The sequence below is a fragment of the Phyllobates terribilis genome, unplaced genomic scaffold (genome assembly GCF_046119375.1).
Source record: "Phyllobates terribilis strain yellow unplaced genomic scaffold, ASM4611937v1 Scaffold_1__5_contigs__length_1240528914, whole genome shotgun sequence".
Lineage (NCBI taxonomy): Eukaryota > Metazoa > Chordata > Amphibia > Anura > Dendrobatidae > Phyllobates > Phyllobates terribilis.
Window position 1 is genome coordinate 366,979,248 of NW_027362761.1, and position 24,704 is coordinate 367,003,951.

The window sequence follows — 24,704 nt, forward strand, 5'->3', positions numbered from 1 at the left end:
ACACTCGATGTTTGATCATGGCACTAAGTTCCCTCTGTACTCTACTGACTGGACCACTGCAGCTAACCCCTTAGCTTGGCCTAACAACAGTTCATAGAGTTCTAACTCCGGGAGCATTCTCTTTTAACTACATCAGTGCCAAAGGAAGGCTATGTCTTTCCCCACTATTACATTCCCCCACACTTTAATGTTGGTCGTTCCCGACCACACTAGGCAACCAATACATATTAACATTCATAACATTATATCACATTACTAAAACATTTTAGTACAAGACTGGTCCTGAAGTCTTCTTCTTGGGTGGGAGACCGGCCCTTCTCGGTTAAGGGCCCCAGAACATCAATTCAGGACAGTTCATTATCAACTTTCAAACTTCTCAGAAGTACCGGTCCTTCTTGGTAAGGACCCTGGAAACACAGTGTCCATGTCCATATTTTTTAAGACAGGTCAACACACCAATAGACCTTAATCTCTTTCAAGGGCTGCATTCTGAGGCACAAGGTCACAGGGAACACCCCATGAGTCTCTTTCTTCCTGGCCCTGGTGGGGGTCACCGGTTCTTACCGCTAGGCCACAAGTCTCTTAGGTTTAGAGGATAGCCATCCTCAAGGTGTGCCTCAGCGCTGCAAATTCCAGCAGAAAAAGGCGCAACGGGCGCAACAAAAATAAAAGTAAAAGTAGAAATAAAAGAGCAGCTCACGTAGGTACACAACTTAGTGCTGATTGAGGCCTCATTGGCCTGGGAGATAGGGGAAACAGTCCTCCGATTCTCCTTTCCAAATCTAAATCAACATGGGGCACTCCACCCCCATTGTGAAACAGTCCCAGATAAAGGACCACGGCTGGTGAATCCTAATGAAGGAAAAATGGAAGGTCAACGGACCTTTTAGTAAACAAACTCACTTCTTCTGGGCCTCCCTCCGCTCCTTCATAAAGGTGGCTTCTTCCACCTCCAAGGCTGGTCAGGGTACCTGCTGGGCCCAGGGTCCTCATCTGAAGATGTGGCACTGCCGCAGCCAACCTGGGTAGGGCCGTAGCTGGTAACCATGAAGTTGTGGTCCACAATGCTGGCGCCAGCTTGTGATTCTCCGGCAGTTTCCTGACCAGCTCCTTCAGCCCCTCCTGGGTGTTTTGGCGATGAGCTGACAGCGTGCGCCTAACTGGGAGGGTCAGCTGCCCCACAGCTTGCGAAGCCTTCCTCCTCTTCGCTATCGAACTCTCCCCATTGCCGTTTTCTTTGTTCCTCCTCTTGAGGGACACCGGCCTTGGGAGGGTGTAGAAATCTCTTAGGGGCTTCCTTATTCCACCGCTGCAGAGCCTTTCTCTTGGCCCTCTGCCTGAAGACTTCCTCATCTTTCTCGAGGACATCCTTCCATTCATAATAGTGAGTGATGGCTGCCGCGTACCACCCTCTGGAGCATTCACACTTCACGAAGTGCACTATGTCCCCAACGTGCAGGTTGTGGAGGCGATCGGGCAGGTAATCTCGCTTGACCACCTCACGGGTAAAGAAAACTTTGTGACCGGTCCCACTCCTCCTCTAGGAACCCGTATCCTTCTTTTATGTGGAACTCTGTGACCCGCCCCTGGGTCTGGGAAGCCTCCACTGACTCCCTCCGTGCCGCGCTGGACTCTTCCAGCCAGCCTCGCAGGAATGTATCGGTCCACCAACGGTGCTCCCGTGGTGTCATTGGGGGATTACGCGTGGTCAATCTTAGGCTACCAGGCTCAGAGTGGCGCTTCACTGGGGGTGTATTTAGGGTCTCCATTGCCATCTGCCACCAGTTTATGCGGGTGACCTTTCTCTTTGGAGGCCTCGCCTCCGTCACAACACCTTCAGGCCTGGGAGCCTCTACCGCCACCCTGGGAGTTATCGCTATGGGTGCCGCGAGCGGGACCAGCCACCAGGGTATATGCTGCTCACCTTCACCAGGCCGTGCTGCAGCTGCTGCTTCAGCCCCAAGGGGATGTTCTTCGCCTTCCGCCGAGGGGGAAGCATCTTCCGGCATCCGTCTCCAGCACCACACACGTAGCTCGTGGACGAGCAGACCCACCTTGGGCTCAGGCCTGGTAGATCACTAGATGGCCACCGGTGGTAATGGCGGGGGCTCATGGAGAGAGCCTGCGGGTGGGTGTCTTCCGGCTGCGTCACCTGGGGTAGTGATCTCCAGGATATCCTCCTCATCGCTCACCTCCATTACACTTTCGGATCCTCTGGCTGCCATTCTTCTAGAGCATCCACTGCGGCACCTCCTTCTTCTTGTGCGCTGGACAGAAAATGGCGCTGGTCGCTTACCGGTGACGCGCGTCCTGCACATCCGACTCCTCCTCTTTCTGGCCCAGTATTCTGACGTGACCGTCGCGTCACACATCACTCCCGGCAGCTCCGCCTTCAGCAGCGCCCCTTCTCTGGGCGCGCTGGTACTCACTGGGTCGGACTTTGCTCTGCGCCGCGCCCTCTTCTTCACTGGACGTCCCATCCTGGGACGCATCTTCACTGCTGGGCCGATCCTTCTCTGTGCCGGAACTCATAAGGGGCTGGACATCTTTTTGCGCTCTCCAGCGCCGTCCACTCCCACGATAGGCGGTTCTTCTCCTGTACTTTACCACCACTGTCACCATCTTGGAATCCATGCTTCGGCCCGCCATCTTGGGCCGCATGCCTTCCAACAATTTCTCTTCAGTGTTCTGCGTCGGCTCTTCCCCGTTTTCTTCATGCGAAGAGCTCGCATCCTGCCGACTGTGCCAAATGTAAGGTGCCCCAGCGAGGTAGTCGTGGGCGAGCTGTAGCCCCTGCTCACTCTAGCACCCTACAGACAATACATGTCCTCTCTCTGATGTGTGGCTGTGTATGTGGTGCTCTCCACTTACTTCAGACCATCCGATCGCAGCTGTCTCCAAGCATTTCTCTTTTGGGACCAGGGCAGCAATAAATTCAGAGGACACGAGGTTCTTAACCATAACCTGGACTTTACTGGGGGAAGAGGAATATGTACAATATTTACAGGCAGATATAATGGATAAGGCCCGACAGGTTAACATCTCCCTCACAGGCGCTGGCAACATCTTCAGCCCTGGTTCCCTCTTTAAGTGAAGCATCTCTGTGACTCTAATCTCTAGCCCAAGAGAATCTTCCTCAATATCAACAGTGTATCCGTATCCTATATCTCCCCCACGTCTTAGCCTGGAGTCCTATCTTCCTCTGCTGCCCGCAGACTGAAAGTGCCCCGGGTCCTCAATACCTCTGTTGAGTTTCTCTGGCCAGCTAACAGAACTGTTGCGTAGGGAGATTTTCACACTGGTGATCCTACTGTCTGAGGGTACAAAGCTCCCGTCTACCCTAGCAGCCACCATATAATCAGGCTACCTGTACGGTTCACTGTCCCAACTCTCTCTGACTTGTTCTGGAAAACTCATCACAACCATTAACCCCATCACTGTCTGCAATACTGCTGGCAGACCCAACCTGGCATCTGCACCCGGGACAGTGGCATCTTGTGGCTGGTTACCAATACTACAGCCCACAAGGAATTATATCAGAAACAAGCTTTATAAACACTCAATGTTTGATCATGCCACTAAGTTCCCCCTCTACTCTACTGACTGGACCACTGCAGCTAACCCCTTAGCTTGGTCTAACAACAGTTCAGAGAGGTCTAACTCCGGGAGCATTCTCTTTTAACTACATCAGTGCCAATCAGTACGTCCTTCCCCACTATTACATAACTCTTTAATTGCCACTGGTCCACTGATTTTGGAACAGTTATTTTTTCTGCGCCCCTCCAAAGTTATGCTCCCCTGGCAATGAAGATGCAAAACTTCCCTTCAACCAACTGGGCATATACCCATATAGGAGAAAAACAAACACAGAGAAGTTATGTGGCATACACTCAGTTGGTTGAATGGAAAATTTGCATCTTTATTACCATGTGGTGTAACTTTGGAACAGCAGGGCACAGAAAAAGAAGAAAAAGTATTCTAGAATCAGTGGACCAGTGGCAATTGAAGGGGGTACTCAGTTGAAAAAAAAATCCAGTGAAACGTTCTCTTTAAGGAGAACTTTTAGCTTGCTATTAATACTGTATGTCTTTGTTGTACCTAATTTAAATGCCACTAAATGCATCCCTGCATGCAAGTCTGGTTTTATTGCCACAGTGCCCGTGATTCTCATGAACACTACCATGTTAATAGATCATATCTAATATTGCATTTTAAAACAGCCAGGGATCTTGCTTTTAACCCTTTACAGAAAGAAATCTGTATTTTTATTCCTTTTTTATCACTCATCCACTTTTTTCAAAGTAATGGTGATCCGTGTATTTAGGAGTTCCGATATTAGCAGAACAATGGCTAGCATATGACATACACATAGCTCTCAATCATCTGTGATTCAGCAGGACAGTCCCGATTTGTGGGAGATGTCTCACTGTCCTGGGAGGTCAGGGCTTTGTCCCAACTTTCAGGCCACGTTCAGAAGTTCAGTATTTGGTCAGTATTTAACCTCAGTATGTGTAAGCCAAAACCAAGGCTGGAACAATTAGAGGAAAAGTATAATAGAAACACATCACCACTTCTGCATTGCTCACCCACTCCTGGTTTTGGCTTATAAATACTGAGGTAAAATACTGAACGTGTGAACATGACCTTCCTCTGTGTCTGCAAAATCTCCTCTTTTTGCCATGCAGGCCACTGCTTGTGTTGCTGTGAAGTTCTTTGGTCAGTAGTTCCTCCTCTTCCAACTTCAAGGGATAGACCAGAAACTGTCCATGCTCTGTATATACTTGCATTAATTTAATTACCTCATTCTTAATTTTTTTTTGCCCCATGATTCAAACACTCAACCTCTTGAATGGCATTCAACAGCTGTAGCAATGAGCCACAGGCTGCAATTGCAATTCTGGAAGAATTTTCTCTTTTTGACTGTGACTGATATATTTCATTACAGGCACAATGAACTGGTACATAGAGCTACATCTCTATATACCAATGCATTTCTATGTATCTGTATTCTAGAGGTAAAATAAAATTTCTTCCTATGAAAAACAATTACAATAATGACATTTTTGACATTTTCATGCACTTTTTAAAAAAATAAATATCACAAATCAGCAAATAACACAGACATATTTGGTATCCATGTAATCATAATAACCCAGTAAACAAATTATTTAAGGTGATCGTAAATGTTATAAAAAAAATGACGTGTTTATTTTTTTTCCTCACTTAAACACATAACATTTTTTAATAAAAATGTAATATTGATGCTGTGTTCACACATAGTATAATGCTATGTTTTTTCTGCAGGTGTCCACGCCCCACTACACAATAGACAGTCTTCCATGATTATTGCATTTTTGCTGCTTATTGGGTGATTTTAATTAACATTTTGATAGTATAGAAAAGCTTAGATTCTGTACTTAAAGTTGCAATTTTTTAAACTCCCCATAAAAGTCTATAGAAAAAAAGCACACTAAAGAAAGCACAGTTCAACAGCATCTTTAGACGTACATTTGGCATGTTTTTTCATAAAGTCATTTCCACTTTGCTTGTACAGTTAAATGCAGCAGATGTTTTGTGCAAAAAAAATGCAGTAGAAAAAATACAGTATTTACACTATGTGTGAATACAACCTTACAGACAGGGACGGACATACACCCGGGGCCCGGAGGTTGAGGGGGGCCCTTGCAGGCAGGTGCATACTGGCCATAGCAGCAGCCCATGCAGCTGCTATAGAGACACTTAGTAAAGATTACAGGCGGGAGTGAAACGGGCCCAGTGTCAAGAAGCACGGGACCCCTCTCACTCCTGCCTGTAATCGTTCTGATTACCCAGAGCCGAGGAGAGACTGGCGCGCTGAGTGCAGAACTTCAAAAAGTAGGTGTGTCATGCAGGGAGAGAGAGTTGGCCAATGAACGCTTTTCCTCACCAGACTGATGAGAGCACTCACTGGCTGCAGCCTCTGGCTCCTGCACGGTGCATCCCAATGGTGAGTACTCACCTGTAGTCAGGGGGCCCGGGTCACACAACACAAAGGGGACAACAGTGGAGGAAGAACAGGAGTGACCGTATGTGTTCTGCTCCCTCCACTGTTCTTTGCAGCAGCGTCTCACATAGAGAAGAGGTCGGGGGAGGAAGCTCACTGCATGGGACAGTACGGCAGCAGCAGAGCCCTATCAGTCCTGTCTGCTGTGTCTCCATCCCCCACAGTAGTTTCTGCAGCCCTCTCCTTCTGATCTCTGACGTACACAGCCCATCTCAACACGGGGTGATATAGAAGAATAGTATTTGTGTATGTATATATGTGTGTTTATCTATGTGTATCTCTGTGCATGTATGTACAGTATATGTACGGTATATGTGTATGCATGCGTGTGTATGTATGGCTTGTGTGTCTGTATATGTATGGTATGAGTCTGTATGTATGTACAGTTTGTGTATGTACAGTGTGTGTGTATGTACGGTATGTGTCTGTATGTATGTACAGTTTGTGTATTTACTGTATGTGTATGTACAGTATGTGTGTATGTATGGTATATGTGTATGTATAGTATGTATGTGCAGTATGTGTGTATGTACAGTATATGTGTATGCATATGTGGGTGTATGTACATACCAGTTTATGTGTGTGTGTATGTATGTACAGTTTGTGTATGTACAGTGTTACGCACACGCCCGGACTGACTGGCATGAGCGTGATTAGTGATCCCACTAGACCATGAACCGAGGAGTGCCTGGAGGGGCTTGACTAAGTATCAACTCGGTCCGACCAAGGTCGCACAGGGGCTCAATCGACTCCGTGAACCAAGGAGGAACCGAGCAGAGGGACCAGGTGCTACTCCAGGTCAGACCCCGGTCACAGCTGTTGACCCACACCGGGGAATGCAGGAACAGGCAGGTTAGGCTGGCATACTGACAGGTGGGTACTGGCAGGCACGGCTGGTATGCAGACAGATGGGTACTGGCAGGCACGGCTGGCATGCAGACAGATGGGTACTGGCAGGCACGGCTGGTATACAGACAGGTGGGTATTGGCAGGTAGGAACGCAGGCAGGATAGGGACCAGTACAGACTGGGATACAGGAAAAGAGCCGCAAGTGCAGCAGACAAGCAGAGCAGAGCAAAACCCGCAGGTGCGGTAGACAAGCAGAGCAGAGCAAAACCTGCAGGTGCGGTAGACAAGCAGAGCAGAGCAAAACCCGCAGGTGCGGTAGACAAGCAGAGCAAAACCCGCAGGTGCGGTAAACAAGCAGGGCAGAGCAAAACCCGCAGGTGCGGTAGACAAGCAGAGCAGAGCAAAACCTGCAGGTGCAGTAGACAAGCAGAGCAGAGCAAAACCCGCAGGTGTAGTAGACAAGCAGAGCAGAGCAATACCCACAGGTGCGGTAGACAAGCAGAGCGAGAGCAAAACCCGCAGGTGCGGTAGACAAGCACAGCAGAGCAATACCCACAGGTGCGGTAGACAAGCAAAGCAGAGCAAAACCCGCAGGTGCGGTAGACAAGCAGAGCAGAGCAAAACCCGCAGGTGCAGTAGACAAGCAGAGCAGAGCAAAACCCGCAGGTGCGGTAGACAAGCAAAGCAGAGCAAAACCCACAGGTGCGGTAGACAAGCAGAGCAAAACCCGCAGGTGCGGTAGACAAGCAGAGCCAAACAAAACCCGCAGGTGCGGTAGACAAGCAGAGCAGATACACACAAGGTACTTACAATGAAGTAGGAAGTGGACACTAAACTCACAAACAGAAGTACAGAGACAACGAGTTGGAGTTAGGTGCAGGTTCAGACACTGCAGGAAAAGGAAAGATACGAACATAGAGACAAACAAGTAATGGGCTAGGACACTGTTCAGACAGGAACTGAAACAGGAACAAGATACAGGAACGAGCCTGAAAACTCAGCCCCCAGGGTGGCGGAAAAAGACTAGAAGTCACAGATACAGGCAACGGGCCTGGGCATACAGCCCCCAGGGTGGCGGAATAGATTAGAAGTCACAGATACAGGTAACAGGCCTGGGTACTCAGCCCCCAGGGTGGCAGAAACAGACAAGATATAGAACAGGACCTGGCAACTCAGTTGCACAGAACACACTGAAAGAAAGTGTTGCTCGGGCACCTCCTACTAGGTGGAGGGGGTTTAAGTATCCAGTGACTCACAACAATAGGCTGGGGACGCATTAGGAGTGCGCACACAGTAACGTATAAGAATCAGGCAGTAACCGCACCGCCGCCCTAAGCAATCAGACAAGAGACAAGCACACAGCAGGTACTGGAGCAAAGTGTGCAGCCTGGACTGATAGGTAAGATGGCGGTCTTGCATGGTGGGAGGTGGTAAACCATGCCAGCACGCCGCCAGGGATGTTACATACAGTATGTGTATGTATGTGTGTGTATGTACAGTTTGTGTATGTACAGTATGTGTGTGTGTACTGTATGTATGGTATATATGTATGCATATGTGTGTGTATGTACAGTATGTGTGTGTGTACGATATATATATATGTACAGTATGTGTATGTACAGTATGTGTGTACATTATGTACAGTATATGTGTATGTTCAGTATGTGTATGTACGGTATATATATGTACAGTATGTATATAGTGTGTGTACAGTATGTGTGTATGTACGGTATATGTTTATGTATATGTATGTGTATGTATCTCAGTGAAAAAATATAAATATTTTTTAGAGGTGTGGGGAGGCCCAAATAGAACTTTTACTATGGGGCCTTGTGATTTCTATGTTCGCCCCTGCTTGCACGTAGCCCAAGACTCTGGGGGTTCCATTGCCAGATTGCCCTAATCATAAGCGGCGTGCCGGGTACAGAGGGGGCCCCTGAAACATTTCTTGCACGGGGGCCCCAAGCTGTCAGTGTCCGCCCCTGCTTACAGACATGCAAAATGGTACTTAAAAATCTACTGCTTGTCTTGCAAAAAAAGCAAGACCTCGTTTATTGCATTTTATGTAAAAAAGAAAAGTTCTGGCTGCTACAACTATGAATGAATGAGCAAAAAATAAATCCATAGGTCCAACTGTCCCAGATACAGTGGGACAGTCCCGAATTTGTGTGTATGCCCACAGTCCTGGTCGGTCTGCTGAATGTCACTCACTGCCACTATGCCCCCTCTGACATCTCCTCCTGCCATGGTAGAAAGAAAAGATGAAAGGTTGTTGTTACGGGGTGTGGTACTGTGGTTAAGGGAATGGTCAAAATCTTTGCGCACGTTATAGTTTGTCTGTCTTTCTCTTTTATGAAAGTTGTGAGGTATAGTATACATGTTACTCACCCTCCCTGGCTCCAGGGTGAGCATTTTGACAGTCGCTTCTTTTCTTCTAACATCGGGATGCAGTGGCGCTTCTGTGACTTCATCTGCTCAGAACAGGTATACCCAGCACAGGTCACTGCCTGAGTTTTCAGGTAGTTGTCATTCCGGCAGATATGCAACTCTGTTTTCCCAGCTCTGCTAGATTGTACTACAACCGCAAACTCAGTTCTCTTGCATTGGTTCCACTGCTGTAAGAGTGGTGGAGTGTACTAGCGTGTTCCTACCCTTGAAGTCACCAATCGTGTTATGTATATAGTGCTGTGCGTCTTTTGTTTATCTTCTGTAATTTATTGTGATGTGATAATGTATAGAGCATGAGTAATGTAGAGGTAATGTGGCGCCCCTGAGGGTCCAGTCGCCACACAGGTACTGCATCTCCGCCAGAGGTGTGGTACCCCACTCTCGTGTAAGGAGGGAGCACTACCCGGGACCCACACACTCACATCCAACACCACATCACTCCAGTAGGGAAGGGCGAGATTCCTCCTGAGGGAGAGCACAGTCCCGGTCCCTGTCTGGAGGATGGAACTAAGAAGAGGAGGTGGGTGAAGGAAGTAGTTTAGGGGAGCACTGAAGGAAGGACTGAAGGTAGAGGGGACCACGTAGAGTGACGGCTGGTGACGTGGGTCACATGACAGGTAGTATAAAAGGAAAGGTAGAAAGATCTAGAAGGGTCCTAGGAGCAAGAGCGCAGTGAGACAGGACCGTGGAGGAGTTAGTCAGTCAGAACAGTTGGTGACAGGAGTCTATCACAGGGAGTGAAGAGAGAAGACTGGAGCAATGAGAAGGGCTCCAGAGAGAGAGAAAGGATCTTAGGGGTATGGGAAGTGTGGAGTCCACGCCGACCGTGAAGGGGTCAGGTCGCAGTAGGGGTCCGGCCCCAGACTAGTGGAGGACTGCAAGATTCAGCTAGCAAACCGGAGGCTGCGGTATCTCTAAGTGCCGTAGCCAAAACCACACACAATCGCTGAAAAGGTGGCCATATAGGATCAAGGGGACAGAGAGGACGTCGCCCGACAAGGCCCGGGGCCACTGGCTCGGGACACTGTGTATGAGGCGCAGGGCAGGAAGGCGAGAGCCAGCGCAGAGAGACGACCCGGGAAGGTACACAAGAAGGGGGTCCCGATCAAGTGCACCCAAGTTATCCGAGAGTTGCTGGATCACTTCCCTGGAGGACACAGGACTCTGTGGGCTGTTATAACCTGGCTATCCATTGTAAACTGGAACACCGTAAAAACTGTGAGTAAACACTTGAAGACTGCACCCCGCTGTGTCCTTTAATTAATTACTGTGTCACCTGCCTTGCACTACACCAACAATATCTATAATTCACCTATTTAACTGCCCTGGGGCCTAGTTCTACCCGTCGAGAGCTGAACCATCTCTGCTGCGTCACCAATGGCCCCAGTGGATCTGAACAGCAGCGGCGGCAACCTATAGCCAAATACCACGGGTGACGTCACGAAACTTTATCCCCAAAAACTTTATTCCCCTCTTTTCTTTATTTATTGACCGCCGTAGGCCACGGACCGGGTCACACCAACGTGACTACCCCAATAGAACCGACCGGCCCGGCTACCAAGTACCCCATGGCCCCAGGGGGCATGTCAGTAACACATAAGTGTAACATGTATACTGTGAATAGACTGTGTTATGGTAGTGTACAGCATAAGGTAAGATATAGATTAGGATATAAGAGAAAGTCAATAGGCTTACTGTATACTGGTATAAGATAGTAACTGTAGTTAGCTGGGGACATAGGATAAGGTACATTTAATGTTTGGGACAAGCCCACAATGGGATGGGGTTAATGTTAGTATAAAGCAGACTACTTTCTGATAGTTAGTCAGGGAAGTACAGTAACCAAGGTCAAGTTCAAGTGCAGTGGGCGGCTGGCGGCAGCGAGGAACTATCGTTCATGGCAGTGGGAGGCCTTACTAGAATACCTTGCTTACAATCATGCAACGTCCAGAGTTCAGGGCTCGGCATAGGTACTGGGAGGAGTGCCTTATCCTCTGGTGTATGGGGGACGATGGACACGAAACCGCAAGAAGAGAAGGTAATGGTGCACTGCGGGACTGGACAGAAAATCCCCGGGGCAGACAGGAATAGCCAACGTAAGGATAGTTCAGGAGGAATGGATAGTAATGCTGGAAACGGACTGTGTAAAGGAAACATACTGTGTCAAGGAAACAAGGAACAAGAAGTGTTGTGCCCGATACTGCGTGCTACAATCTGATGAACTTGAGCTGTCCAGTAAACTTTTGTTGGTTAATACGATCTGCGTGTCTTCTGAGTTATGTGCGGCGGTTCTGGAAGATGGAGGTCAGGAAGTAGCGGAGGCCTGTGGCCTACACGTGAGTGTGATGCACCCCACACTGGACAGCACATTGGGACTGCGACACAATTTTCCTGTAAAGTGCAAGGGAGTAATGAGACAGCAGCTCGTTCATAGCTACCACTCTTGGTCACTTTACATTGCATTGGTTCCACTCTGCTGCTACAACTCTGCTATTTTGCTCATCATTGTTCTAGCACTGCTGAACTGCAAATAATACGTAAAGTTTAGCAGCTGAGTTCACCTGGTTACTCAGGCATTCAAGAAAAACAATTAGCAAGATATGGTTATGCAAATTGCCTCTTCAGAGAAAAAGAGGACTTGAACTCTATAGCGCCACCTATTGGAAGCAGCAATCCTACATGCAATATGACAGGATAATAGCCAAATCAGAATCTCAATTTGCAGACACGGTGTTTCGGGCTGTTGGCCCTCGTCAGTGCAAAGTATGAGAACTGATTTGGCTAGGTGAGAGGCTCTGGACTGAGGTCTAAGGGGTAGCGTTTCTCTAAAGAGGCAATTTGCATATTAAATTTCCCAGAGGAGCATTGCAAGATATGGTTAACAGTTTTTCCCAGTTTGCCTATGTGGGGTTCTCAGAAACTAGTAGAGAGAGCAGGAAACTGAATGAAAATGAGAGGCTCGTGCAGCATGGCCTTATTTAAATGTGAGTTCAATTGTCAAACATAATTGCAGCTTAAGGTTCAGAAAAGCAGTTTGTGTACAAAACCTCAGCACGAAGTGAAAAAATAAGTTGTACTGTCTGCTATTGATGTCAGCTAAATCATAGAATAATAGATCTTACGAATACAGGGTTGTGAGACAGCAGGGTTAATAATACGGCAACAGAGCCGTAGAATGCTAATCTGCGGGATTCTGAAACTGTGAAATGTCCCTCATCTAACACAATTTACAGTATCTGTTATTTCTAGTTGCATTTATGCTCAGCTACACAGCAGACCAATGTGCACTGTGCATATAAAAGTGTTAAAAATCTAAATCCTTTATTAGAATACTATATTATATACGTTGGAGGACATAGTCTGGGTGAAGCTAAAGGGAACCTCTCATCACAGAAAAACTACCTGCAGATTTTTTGTTAATATGCAGGAAATTTATGTTAAAGAGATCTTTCACCAAATTTTTCATGTTGAACTGGACACACAAAGTAACAGTAGCTGAAGAGTGGAAAAACTTACCTTTTTTTTACGTCCATGTGGGTGTTATCAGATAGTTTTCACTGGGGGCATGTGCTTCTTCTCCCTGTATGATGCTAACCAATCATAAGCAGGCAGTAAAACTGAACGGAAAGAATAATATGACCCCACAATAGCTTAGAGCAGTTTTCTCAGTATGTGAGATGTAATGATACAGCTCTGATCTCAACCTCCCACATGAGTCTGTGTGGGGGGAGGGGCAGTGCAGCTGAGCTCAGTTGTGTTACATTACAAACCCTTCAATCAGCTCTCCAGATCACTGAGTGTGTCAGTAATCACACTTATGTCTGCTGTCTGCTGTGCTCAAGCAACTTGTATTCACTCTCCAGTAAGATCAGGGCTGTCATTATATCTCTCAAAAAGGAGAAGCCTGCCTGTTCTGGACTACTCCTGTGTGAGATATAATAACACCCTGCTCTGATCTCACTGCAGAATGATTACAAGGTGAGCACAACAGACATATGTAAGTTTGATACTGATGCTACATCTCTGGATAGACAGTGTGGGGAGGGGCAGTGAGTCATCTGTGCTCTAATCTTCCAGAACTTTATAATTATGCAGGAGGTTGCACCCGATCAGAGTTGTATCATTACTAGGGATGGGTGAACCCGAACGGTAAAGTTCAGGGTCCGTACCCTTCATAATTGTAACCAGCCAAGCTAAAGCACACAGCTGGCGGTTGGTATTCTCAGACTGAAAAGGGGCCATGGATATTGGCCGTGCCCAACCTAAAAATAGCAGCCTGCAGCCACCCCAGAAAAGGCGCATCTATTAGATGCACCAATTCTGGCACTTTGCTCGGCTCTTCCCACTATCCCTGGTGAGGTAGCAAGTGGGGTAATATTTGTGGGATTGATGTCAGCTTTGTAATGTCAGCTGACATCAAGCCCAGGGGTTAGTAATGGAAAGGCATCTATAAGACACCCCCATTAGTAACCCCCATCAGTTTAAGTTAAAGGGAACCTGTCACCAGTTTTGTGACATAGCTAAAAATATCACCTTATTCAGCGTCTGTACTGCATTCCCTAAATTCTTATATAACCCCCTGACTTCCCCTGTATACCCCAACAAACCTTTTTAATGTCTCCCACGCTGTATGCTAATCTTCTCGGTCTGGTCCAATGGGCGTGCTTTCGGGCCTCTCCATCTCTCCCCCCAGCTGATGCTTGGCTTCCTCCTGCTTTGATTTACATCGGTGATGCCTTCTGTGTCATCCAAATAGGTGGGTGAAATCCCACGCTTGCGCAGAGATATCGCCGGCTCGCACCTGCGCAGTATGCATTGCTCAACTGCGGGCAAAGCCGAAAAATAGAAGTGCGCATGCGCTGGCACACATCTTTCCAGTCACGTACCAAAAGTATTTTGCGGCCATTGCAGTGCGCATGCACACTGATGTTTTTGGCTTTGCCCGCAGTAGGGCAGAGAATAGTTCACAGGTACAAGCCCCCAATTTCTCTGCGCAAGCGTGGGATTTCACCCAGCTATTTGGATGATGCAAGAGGAATCACCCATGTAAATCAAAGCAGGAGGGTAGCGAGCAACAGCCGGGGAAAGGGATGGAGAGGCCCGAAACCACGCCCATCGGACTTGGCCGAGAAGATTAGCATATATTAAGAGGGCTTTTCGGAAGTATGTAGGGGGAGTCAGGGGGTTATATAAGGATTTAGGGAATGCAGCACAGATGCTGAATAAGGTGATAATTTTAGCTGCTACCTCTCACAAAACTGTTGACAGGTTCCTTTTTAAAAAACACACACAGAGTAAAGTCCTTTATTTGAAATAAAAACTCCCCAAACCTCTTTTATCCTTTTATTATTTTCCAAATAAAAATAAAAAAAACCACAGTATTCCTCACCTGTCCGCCGATAATCCATATATCCACGAAGAGCCCAGCTCAGCTACATCTGGATGCATTGCTGAGCAGTGGTATGATGCGACTGCCCAGCCGTGCATCCAAGATACACTGAACTGAGCATGAGAATGCGGCTTCAGTGCCGAGCAGTGACATCAATAAGGTGACTGGAGTTCAGCAGCTCCATCAGGGTAATTGCTAAGAGTCGAGGCAAAGTGCCAGAATTGGTGCATCTAGTGTCATGTGCCACTTCTGGGGTGGCTGTGGGCTGGTATTTTTAGGCTGGGAATGAGCCAATAACCATGGACCTTCCCAGTCTGATGATATCAGCTCACAGCTGTCTGCTTTACCTTTGCTGGTTATCAAAAATCGGGGGGACTCTATGTAATTTTATCATTTATTTATTAGCTTAATACATGTACAGTAAGTTACACATGCAAGGCACTATATCTTACGGATATCTATCTATCCTATATCTATCTGTCTATTTGCACATATGTAACACCTAAACATCTGTCATTTCTATTCTGCATTCTATTCCTGTACTTGTCACATGGATGGTGCACATGGACGGCATACAGATGCCACATGGATGTCACATGATTGACACACACATACACACGGACACGGATAACACCAGTACTGTTTTTTCTAGTACCGGAAATATCAGGAAGTGTGAAGGAAGCCTTAGGGCTTGTGCACATGACCGTATTTTCGATTTGAGTGTGATCGTACAAAACAACGGATCACACTCGGACCAATGTTATTCTCTGCGGCCATACACTTGGACTACTTTTTTCATGGGACAGATACCCAAATTGGATCCGATTATCGAATTGCACTCGGCCATGCAAGTGAATGAGTCCATGGAGAAAAATTGGACTGCACTTGGATGACATCTGGGTGCAGTCCAATTTTCATGGCTTGACAGAATGTAGATGATGAAATGTTTTTTTTCCATCTACTCATCTGAGAAAATCGGATCACACTACTGTATGATCACACTCTGATCAGAGTGTGATTTGCATAATCAGCCCAATTCTCTCAGATGAGAAAAAATATTCTGATGTGAAACTGCCCAAACTGTAGCCAATGTTCTTGTGCACTTGAGTGTTTTCCAAATGGGCTGAAGATCCACATAAAACAAAAACAAAAATAAAAATAAACCCACAACATACACTGTTCTGATCCACAGTCCACAGCATGCATTCTACTGCATATAAATGTGAATGTGGTCCAAGGAGAGAATCGGGTCGATTATGCTAGTGTGATCCAATTTTCTTGTTTGAAGAGAAGATGCGGAAAAAATGTCTCCATTTTCTCCACATGAATGTTTTTACACATGGACCAATGATCTGCTTGTAAAAAATTGAAGCAAGAACTTCTTTGTTCCGTATTCTGGATCAGACTAGCATATTATAAGGCAATGAGTGAGTAAAAAACGGATCACATACAGGATCACAAATGTATTTTTTCTTTATTATTTATTTAATTGTTCATTTAAAAATTGCATGCCATACGGGTGGACAAAATGAACATACGGATTTCATACAGATGTAAATACAGATGAAAAGTCGTCAGCAGTTTTTGGAAGTAAAACTGAAAATTTTTGCATTTACTCGTGTCTACCTAGCATACGGCTAAGTTCCAACAGTGTGAAAACACTGCGAATTCTCTGCTGCATATTTGTTTGCTGAAAATCCTCTGCGTTTTACAGTGTCAGCAAAGGGCATAAGATTTAAGAAATTTTTTGTACATGCTGTAAAATACATCTGTAGTGTAAACTGACAGGAGCTGTGGGTTTGAGATCTGCAGCGTATCAATTTATGCTGTGGATAGAGGTCTAAGTTTCACACTTTGCCATGCAAAGATTTAAATGTCTCGCTTCAACCTCACCTTTTTTACAATGATAGCTGTAACGGCATCACTACGGAACGTCTGCTGCCAAAAGTCCGCAGCAAAAATGTTCTGTGGGAACGAAGCCTTAGGGCTTATTCACTCATCCGATTATCGTGTACAAGTGCTAGCCGTGGTTTTCATGGATAGGACTTGTACCTATGATATGCTATTGGGCTGTGCACGTTTGACTTTTTTTCCTCGGACTGAGTGGTCCACCGAAAATATCGGACACATGTCTGGATATGATCCGAGGGTTGGATCAAAATCGGCAATGCAAGTGTGTGGGTCCGTAAAAAAATCAGACCGCAACTAATGACATCCGTGTGCGGTCCAATTTTCATGGACTGTCCGAATGGAGAAGGTGGAAAAATGTATGTTTTCGGGCCACACTTTGATCAAAATAATCGGTCTGGTTTTCTCGTATGTAGAAAAAAAGTGTGAATGAAAACTCGTATAGCATTGTGTCGGCATCCTAGTGCTGGATGTTATAACCTGGTGCTGTCCGTTTTTTACTGTTTGATAGGAGAAAGTAGAGAATCCTTCATTGTTTTTATATTGCATAGGAGAGAAATTGATGAAGCACTGATGTTAAAAACTGACTAGCCAAACACTGATGAAAATCTAGTAGGTCTGGAGGCTCACTGTAGCTAAGAAGCAGAATCCAGCAATGCAGTGGAGTTAGGTATGTCAGGAGGCACACTGTAGCAATGCAGCAGAGGCCAGCGACATAGCAAAGCTGGGTATGTAATGACGCTCATTGTGCCATTATAGCAGAATTGAATAGGTCAGTTTAAATTTCATATATTTAATGCTTCTATACATCTTAGCTCTTACTGAGCGCTACTGTATTCTTTTGTTTGTATGTTAGGTAGTCTGCTTGCACCTGTTCACACTTGCTTTATTCTGTTAGGAGGTAATTAATGGTCAATTTTTTTTTTTTTTTTGCTGAAGAGGTTTAGAAGTCCAATATGACAGTACAGGGTCAGATGTAGCTGAGCTTACTCAGAATAGCAAACCTTCGCTAGCAGTGAAGTCCAAGAACAGTGCAGAGATTTCAATAGTGACTGTATACCTGGCCTATAAGGCCTGAGACTGTGACCTCAAAGATGCATGCTTGGCTACCACGGTAACCCTATGCTCATAGGAGTAGAGAGATGGCCGCCGCCGGGGGAGAAGAAGTGAGAATCCAGCTGAAAAAGATGTCGTGCGTACATACCTCAACGAGGAGCAGTTTCCATTTGAAAAACTTGTTGTCTTTGAACTACTCAAAAAAATCCATGTGAACATAGCCTTAGCACATTGTGACTTTTCACAGTCCGCATAGCACAATGAACCAGGATAAATCCAACATTATGGACAGTGGAGTACATAGAACTCAGAGGTCCCCTTAGCAAAAATTCTAATTGTCACCCCCCCCCCCCCAAAAAAAGAAGAAGTCTGTTAATAAAATAAAAATAAATATACATACACACACATATATAATTTGGCAGGGTCATATATGTGTCAGGTGTTCTCACCAGCGATACACCTTTTATGGCCTTTAGAGTGTATGATGTTTCCAACATTGCCCCCTACCCCAACACACACTGCGTATGGTATCCCCACAATGAATCCCCCCCCACAGTTTTACCCCAGACGTACACTGTAGAACGTGATGACTCAACAGTGTCTCCAACACAGTATAAGGCTATGTGCGCATGATCAGGAATTGCTTGCAAAAATTTCTGCAGCATTTCTGCAAGGTTCTGCACCTCTTGGCAGCAAAAACGCTGCGGAAAATCCGCATCAAAAACGCACCGTGTGCACATAGCCTAATAAAGCATGATGGACCTAACTATAGTATAATGTCCCCATTGTCGTACACACACACACTCAGTACAAAATCCCCAACTCAATATGGGGGGATCTCACAGTGCCTATCCCAAAATGGGGGATCTCGCAGTCCCCCACAGCCCCTCACACAGTATTATATCCCCCCCCCAGCAACTCACTTAGTATAAAGCCCCCTCATGCAGTATAATACCCCCACCAGCTCCTCACTCAGTATTATGGCCCCCACCTGCCTCACACTCAGTATAATTGCCCCAAACAGCCCTTTACTCAGTATAATTGCCCCCCATTCAGTTTAATTGGCCCCCACCATCCCACCTTAAGTATGATTGTCCTCAACCAGGAACCCATTCAGTATGATTGGCCCCCACATGCCCAATACTCAGTATAATTGGCCCCCACATACCCACCATTCAGTATGATTGGCCCCTACACATCCCTCATTCAGTATCATTGACCCCCACAATTACTGACCTAAAAAAAACACTGCTCATCTTGCCCTGTTCCTCAGGCACCCTGAATCGGTCTGTGCAGTGTGAGTGCGGAGACTTCAGCACAGCAGGCGCAATGTAGTGACATCATCGCACCTGTAGTGTAGCGCACAGTGTCTCAGACTCACATACGCAGGCTGACCTCTCCAATCTACCATTCTATTCAACAGTATCTGTGACCTGAAGATGTGGATGCTGCTGAAATTGTGATAATAGGGGAGGAAAAAGAACCTGGTGCCGAGCTGCACTGGGCCCTCCTGACTCACGGGCCCTATAGTGGCCGCTGCTATAGACAGTATGCCTCTGATCATGGACTACTAAACATGCGTGACATGCGCAGCCATGTAAACACATCATAGCTAGCATTCCACTAGGTAAATTTTCCATGTTTCAGTCATTAGTTTTTTTATGGTCACTAATAAATTTATACTGATTTGTTGCAACTGATAAATTGAATATTTATATAGCTTGTATCTAATGGAAGATGATGGGAATCTATAGATCTATTGTATTGGCATTAGTTATAAAATTATATTGTGTTTGTCTCACTACAGTCTTCGGTATGAGGGAGAGGGGTGAACGAATATTTTATGGCATCGGTTCATTTATCGTTACTCTTCTGATTAAAACATCAATGCAAACTCCATCACAGGCTATAAACGGATATGTGCGGCTCTCCGTGTTGTTTCCATAGATAAGATATTTGAAAATGTCACCCATAAATGCGGTAGTATCTGGCGGCCATGTCCGTAGCATCCTGTCTCACACACTTGGGCAGGCATTGTAGGCAGGAGGTAATGAGCTGTTATAATGAAGTATATCACTATTTAAATAATGGTAAAGCTAATGTCAGGTAGATAAGAGCGAGCTCAGAATAAAGCCGCTTCCTCTACTTAAATAAAAAAAAATAAATGCTACATCTGCATATTATTATTCCTATGTCATGTTGATCATGAATTAATGATATAATGAGGCCCGGGGATGGGATGCATAAATGAAGCCGGATTTGACGCTTGCAGCACACATTTCATATATGAAGAGATGAGTGATCTAGAAGGCTGAGCAGGGAAAGCCATGAATGGTGTGTGCAGAGCGCTCCCATGCCATGTTGTGCGAGGAGATTCATTCATAGCATAACCAGGCGTGTTCTGCAGTGAACTGCTTCTGGCTGATGAGGTGTATTGATTCTCCCAGTATTCCCAGCCCAGGAGAGTGCGCATACATTGCCTGCCCAGCAAGGGATCCAACAGGAGCATTTGCTCTCTTTCCCATAGACCTGTCAGCTGCGGAAATGTAGTGTAGCACTTTCTTTTACCTCGCTCTACTCTTGCTTTGTCTTTTACCTTACAGGCAACTCAACAAAGGCTACTGCAGCTGCTGAGGCAGTTTATTCCATACACCATTCTCTACTGGAAGAGGGATTGGGTCTACGATTTCCACCACTGTTCCGCACGAACCTAAAGGTAAAGGCAATCTCCATAGAAATCTCTTGTGGCCCTGTGTTCTGCATGGTGTCTCATTAATGAGGAGGATCAAATAATAGGATTGCGTTCTCCCTGCCACAGTACAATGCTGTGCCCACCCAGACATTCATTGCATGGTACTGAACTTGTATCCAGTATTATGTAATATGTAACCAGCCGCTTCTGTGAACTAAGGCAGCTTCTGTTTGGGTCTTTATTGATTGCAATGGGAATTCCTACAATCATTGTACTCCTAGTAATTTATGGGAGGAAACCACTAATTTCTTGCTGCCAGGAGATGTCGTTTAGGCAGGTAGAGATGATGGGGGAGCTTCTTTATAGATTGCACCAGTAATATAAGGTGGCAGTTCTTGCTGCAAAATGGGTCTGTCAAAATGCGGCACCAAGTTTGCAGATGTGTGCTGCATAGCATTGTGCGGGGTTCATCAGTGCCTTTGTCTAGGAACATGAAGCGTTTAACCCCTCCACTGCAGATGCATTCAGGATGCACCACAAGGGTTAAAAGCCGCTTAGCAGGCATGACCACAGTCTTTTAACCTCTCATGTGCTGGCTGAATGTAATGGCTAAACTTGTATAAGAATATATTGGCTGCTGCTCACAGTAGATTGCAAGCTCTTTAAAAGAAAATGTTGCCTCCTGCAATTGACTCTTGATAGTTTTGTTTCCTTATTATTTCCAAGTACAATATATTTTTCCTGCTGTGTAATGTTTGTTCTCTAAACTTGTTAAATGAGATGCAATACTTTGCTTCTGAATGGTAATTGGTATGCAGATTAGAATTGATTTTTGGCACAAAAATCAGCTGTTAGCATTAACCCTTCAGGTTTCCTCTGAGTTGCTTTTTTTTTTTTTTCTCATCGCAGATTCCCTATAGTGTAAATCTATGTTTGAACTCAATAAACCAGTGTTGGACTGGGGGGGACTGCAATGTAAGACTATGTACACATGGCATTCAGAATTCTTATGAAGGGATTCAAGATAAACCATAGAAATGCAATGTGACAGACGGTCTTACCAACTGATCTAAGACATTTTAAGACTTCCAACCAGTTTTCCTCATGGGTGAAAAACTGCTGTCTATACTGTATGTTTCCTATGCAGTAAAGTATAAGGGAACTGCAAATGAAATGCACCATGGATGGATATAATGGACTCCACTACCATGGGCTAATGATTTTCCTTTCAACACTGGAATTAAGTGCAGGGTGTGGTAAAGAAAATCTCCTTGAATTCATGGAAGGGAAACCACTAATAAAACGCTTGTCACGGCGCATAATCCAATCTTTATGTCTTCTATCATTTCGGTAACAAATTAAGGTTCGGAGATGGCTGATCTCTGAAGATGGTTATTATCCATCTTGTAATGTGTGTGAGATAGATAGATAGATAGATAGATAGATAGATAGATAGAGATATATATATATATATATATATATATATATATATATATATATATATATATATATCTCTAATTTCTCTCTTCATCCGTTACATCTATCACTTTGCTGTACAGTGAAAGTTGTGTTAGCTCTTCCATACACGTCAATTAACTGCAGGTCACAGGCATATAATGATATATGAGCTACTTGGGGTTATAGATAACTTGACCCTGTGTCTATTGATTCCAGTCATTGCCTTAACAACTTCAGTGATGGCACCAATGCTTCTCTGGTGACACTGAATTAGTGATACTATTACAGCTGAGGTTTAGTATTTTTCATCCATCTTCAGTATAGCTTCTGCAGTGTATAACTATAATATGTAGTTGTCATAATGAGGGTACCATTCTCTTGTTGGTTACATGTTTTATCTTTAGATCCACTTAGTTAGTGTCATGGTTAAAAATTGATGATTGGATCAACCAAAGCTCTAAATTCTGAATGAGTTTTCTATAAAACATCTGTCCATACAGACTGTATGAGAGAGTTGGGACTGGATGACTATATAATGTGTATGGAGATGACTGAAGACGCATTTCTGAATCGAAAGTTAAGGCATTTTTACCTGCAATGTAAGACTAAACACAGAATGATTAGCTTGACAGGTCTGGTATGAATGTGTTATTTATGCACTAAATGGTTATACAGAATTAGGAAAAACGTGGCTTCTTTCTTCCAGAAATTTGGCCACACTTGCCGAAGGGTTGGGTCCGCTATTGCAATTTTGCTCCATTTAAAGTGAATACAGTTGAGCTGCAATACCACTCATAACTTGTGGACAAGTGTGCCACAGTTTTGGAAGAAAGCTGCTGTGTTTTTGTTACTGTATATTCCCTTGAAAATTAGGGAGGATGTCTCATGAAGACAATCCTTTTTCAGATGGAAGTAGCTCTACTCACATCCCTGGAAATCAGTAGATTTTTTTTTTTTCCTATAAAAATTCCATTGGTTATACACTTTTCCTCCCTCCAGAGGTTGCTGCAAGGAAACCTAGTATGACTTGGTGGCCTTTACTGCCCACCAGAGTGAGAGAAGGAACTTGATGGGGTTGCCATTTTTTGCTTATGTGGAGATAAAGTGTTTGTTACCCACCTCTATACAATCCATTATAATTGTAAATGGATTGAGGCTGGTGCTCTTTATAGGGCTATTCTCAAGTTGTTTCTTGAGCAGCTCACAGTACTGGTTTAGGGGGTGGGGGGAACTATTCCTTTGGCCGTATTCAGTAATGGTCAATATTTTACATAAGTATTTGAAAGCCAAAATCAGGAGTGGAACAATCAGAGGAAAAGTATAATAGAAACATGTCACCACTTCAGTATTTATCACCCACTCCTGGTTTTGGCTTTCAAAGACTAATGTAAAATATTGACCAAGAACTGAACATGGGAGTAGCAGGATTGTAGAACTACAATGCTCAGCACGAGTTCTGTTGTAACACATTCAGCTATCACTGGTTTGTTCTGAAATGTATACTGATATCACTGTATTTACATATAGAGATAATGGTGCATTTAAACAAGCACACAACTCAAGAAAGCGATAGCTGTGGTTTGGAAACCTGCTCTGGAAGCAGCTGAAGGCAGGGTCGCTTGATTCTGCAAGACTTATATTGGCTCAGGAGCTGAGGGGGAGAGATGGGGAGATGAGCAGTCAACTGCTGTAAAGAAATCAAATGGGCTAGAGAGAGGTGCTGGGATCTCAGGAGTTAACTCCTCTCCTGGGATGTGAGCACACTGGGCCAGGCACTAGTGGCTGAGCTCCATGCAAACCAGCTGTACACTATATAAGATAAAAGCTTTTAAAGAAGGAGAATGACAGCAGATAGAAAATGCAAATCAATAGCAAACTTCCTTATTTTTATGCTGTCTCACTAACACGAGAATACCTCTTTAAAGTGCACTTCACTAGAAAATGGCCAAATTTACATTAAAAGTGTTGTCCGATACTAAACTGCAGCCTAAATAATGCATAATGTGAAGGTACATTTACATGCACCACAAAATAAGTACCAGTGCCTAGATATTGCTTCTCCTCAGTTCAATTCCTGTCATCAAAATTCCTCAACTTCCAATGATGTTTTGTTTGAAGCCTTCATCATGCTTGAATTAAACTTCCTCACTTGTTTCAGGACTGGTGTTTTTCTCACTTCCAATGAGCATGTGCAGGTCTGCTTTTCCAATACATGCTCAGTTTGCTTTCCCTTACCCATGCGCTACTCCCCAGTCTACTAAGTGTTGCTTCATACTGCCAGCGCTGCTCATGCCTCCTGTGAATGATTTCTAATCTTCACTGAGAATGTGAAGCTAAAGAAACTTGGTGTACACACTCAATAAAGATTAGTGCAGGGTTCAATGGTGTCAGGTATGCGGTGTACATTGGTAAGGGAGGAGCAGAATAGGCATGCATCGGAAAAGCAGACTGATTCAAGCTTACTGGATCTGAGAAATAGACAAGCCACTATACTGACATCAGTAATGACTCTTCATTCCAGCCTGCACTAGGCATGAGTGTTTTGGATAGACCATACAGTAATTGGAAGTGGATAAAATCTGAGCGCTGTAAGTGATCTGTGGAAAAGTGATCTCTGGCCAGTGATCGCTGTTGAAGGACAAGAGAAATCACGGAGATGGGAGGTTCGGATTATGGAGAATGTTGGTCTGAGATCAGTTGCAGAATAGAGCGCATGTGTACGTTAATAGACAAAGATGAAGGAAGAGATATATTATGGCGCAGAACTGTGGAGAGCTTTGTTCATCCACTTCAGAATACAATATAAAATTATCACTCACCCACAATCAGTTCAATGACTGGCACAGAGTGGAGGCATTGCT

At 45.0% G+C, this 24,704-nt stretch overlaps 2 protein-coding genes across 3 annotated transcripts in view; one reads left to right on the forward strand and one right to left on the reverse strand.

The window, feature by feature from the left end:
• Window positions 1–24,704, reverse strand: part of RPL6 (ribosomal protein L6) — a 566,325-nt gene that overhangs the window by 534,286 nt on the left and 7,335 nt on the right. The window lies entirely within an intron of this gene.
• The window catches only part of RPH3A (rabphilin 3A), a 472,799-nt gene continuing 454,062 nt past the window's right edge, over window positions 5,968–24,704 (forward strand). Inside the window, exons 1-2 of one of the 2 annotated variants that reach the window (XM_073676355.1) lie at window positions 5,968–5,986; window positions 20,297–20,409. The gene's annotated coding sequence lies outside the window, so the exon portion shown is untranslated. Of the gene's footprint in view, window positions 5,987–19,915; window positions 20,028–20,296; window positions 20,410–24,704 lie in introns of those variants that run through there. The other variant, XM_073676354.1, reaches the window with a different exon arrangement.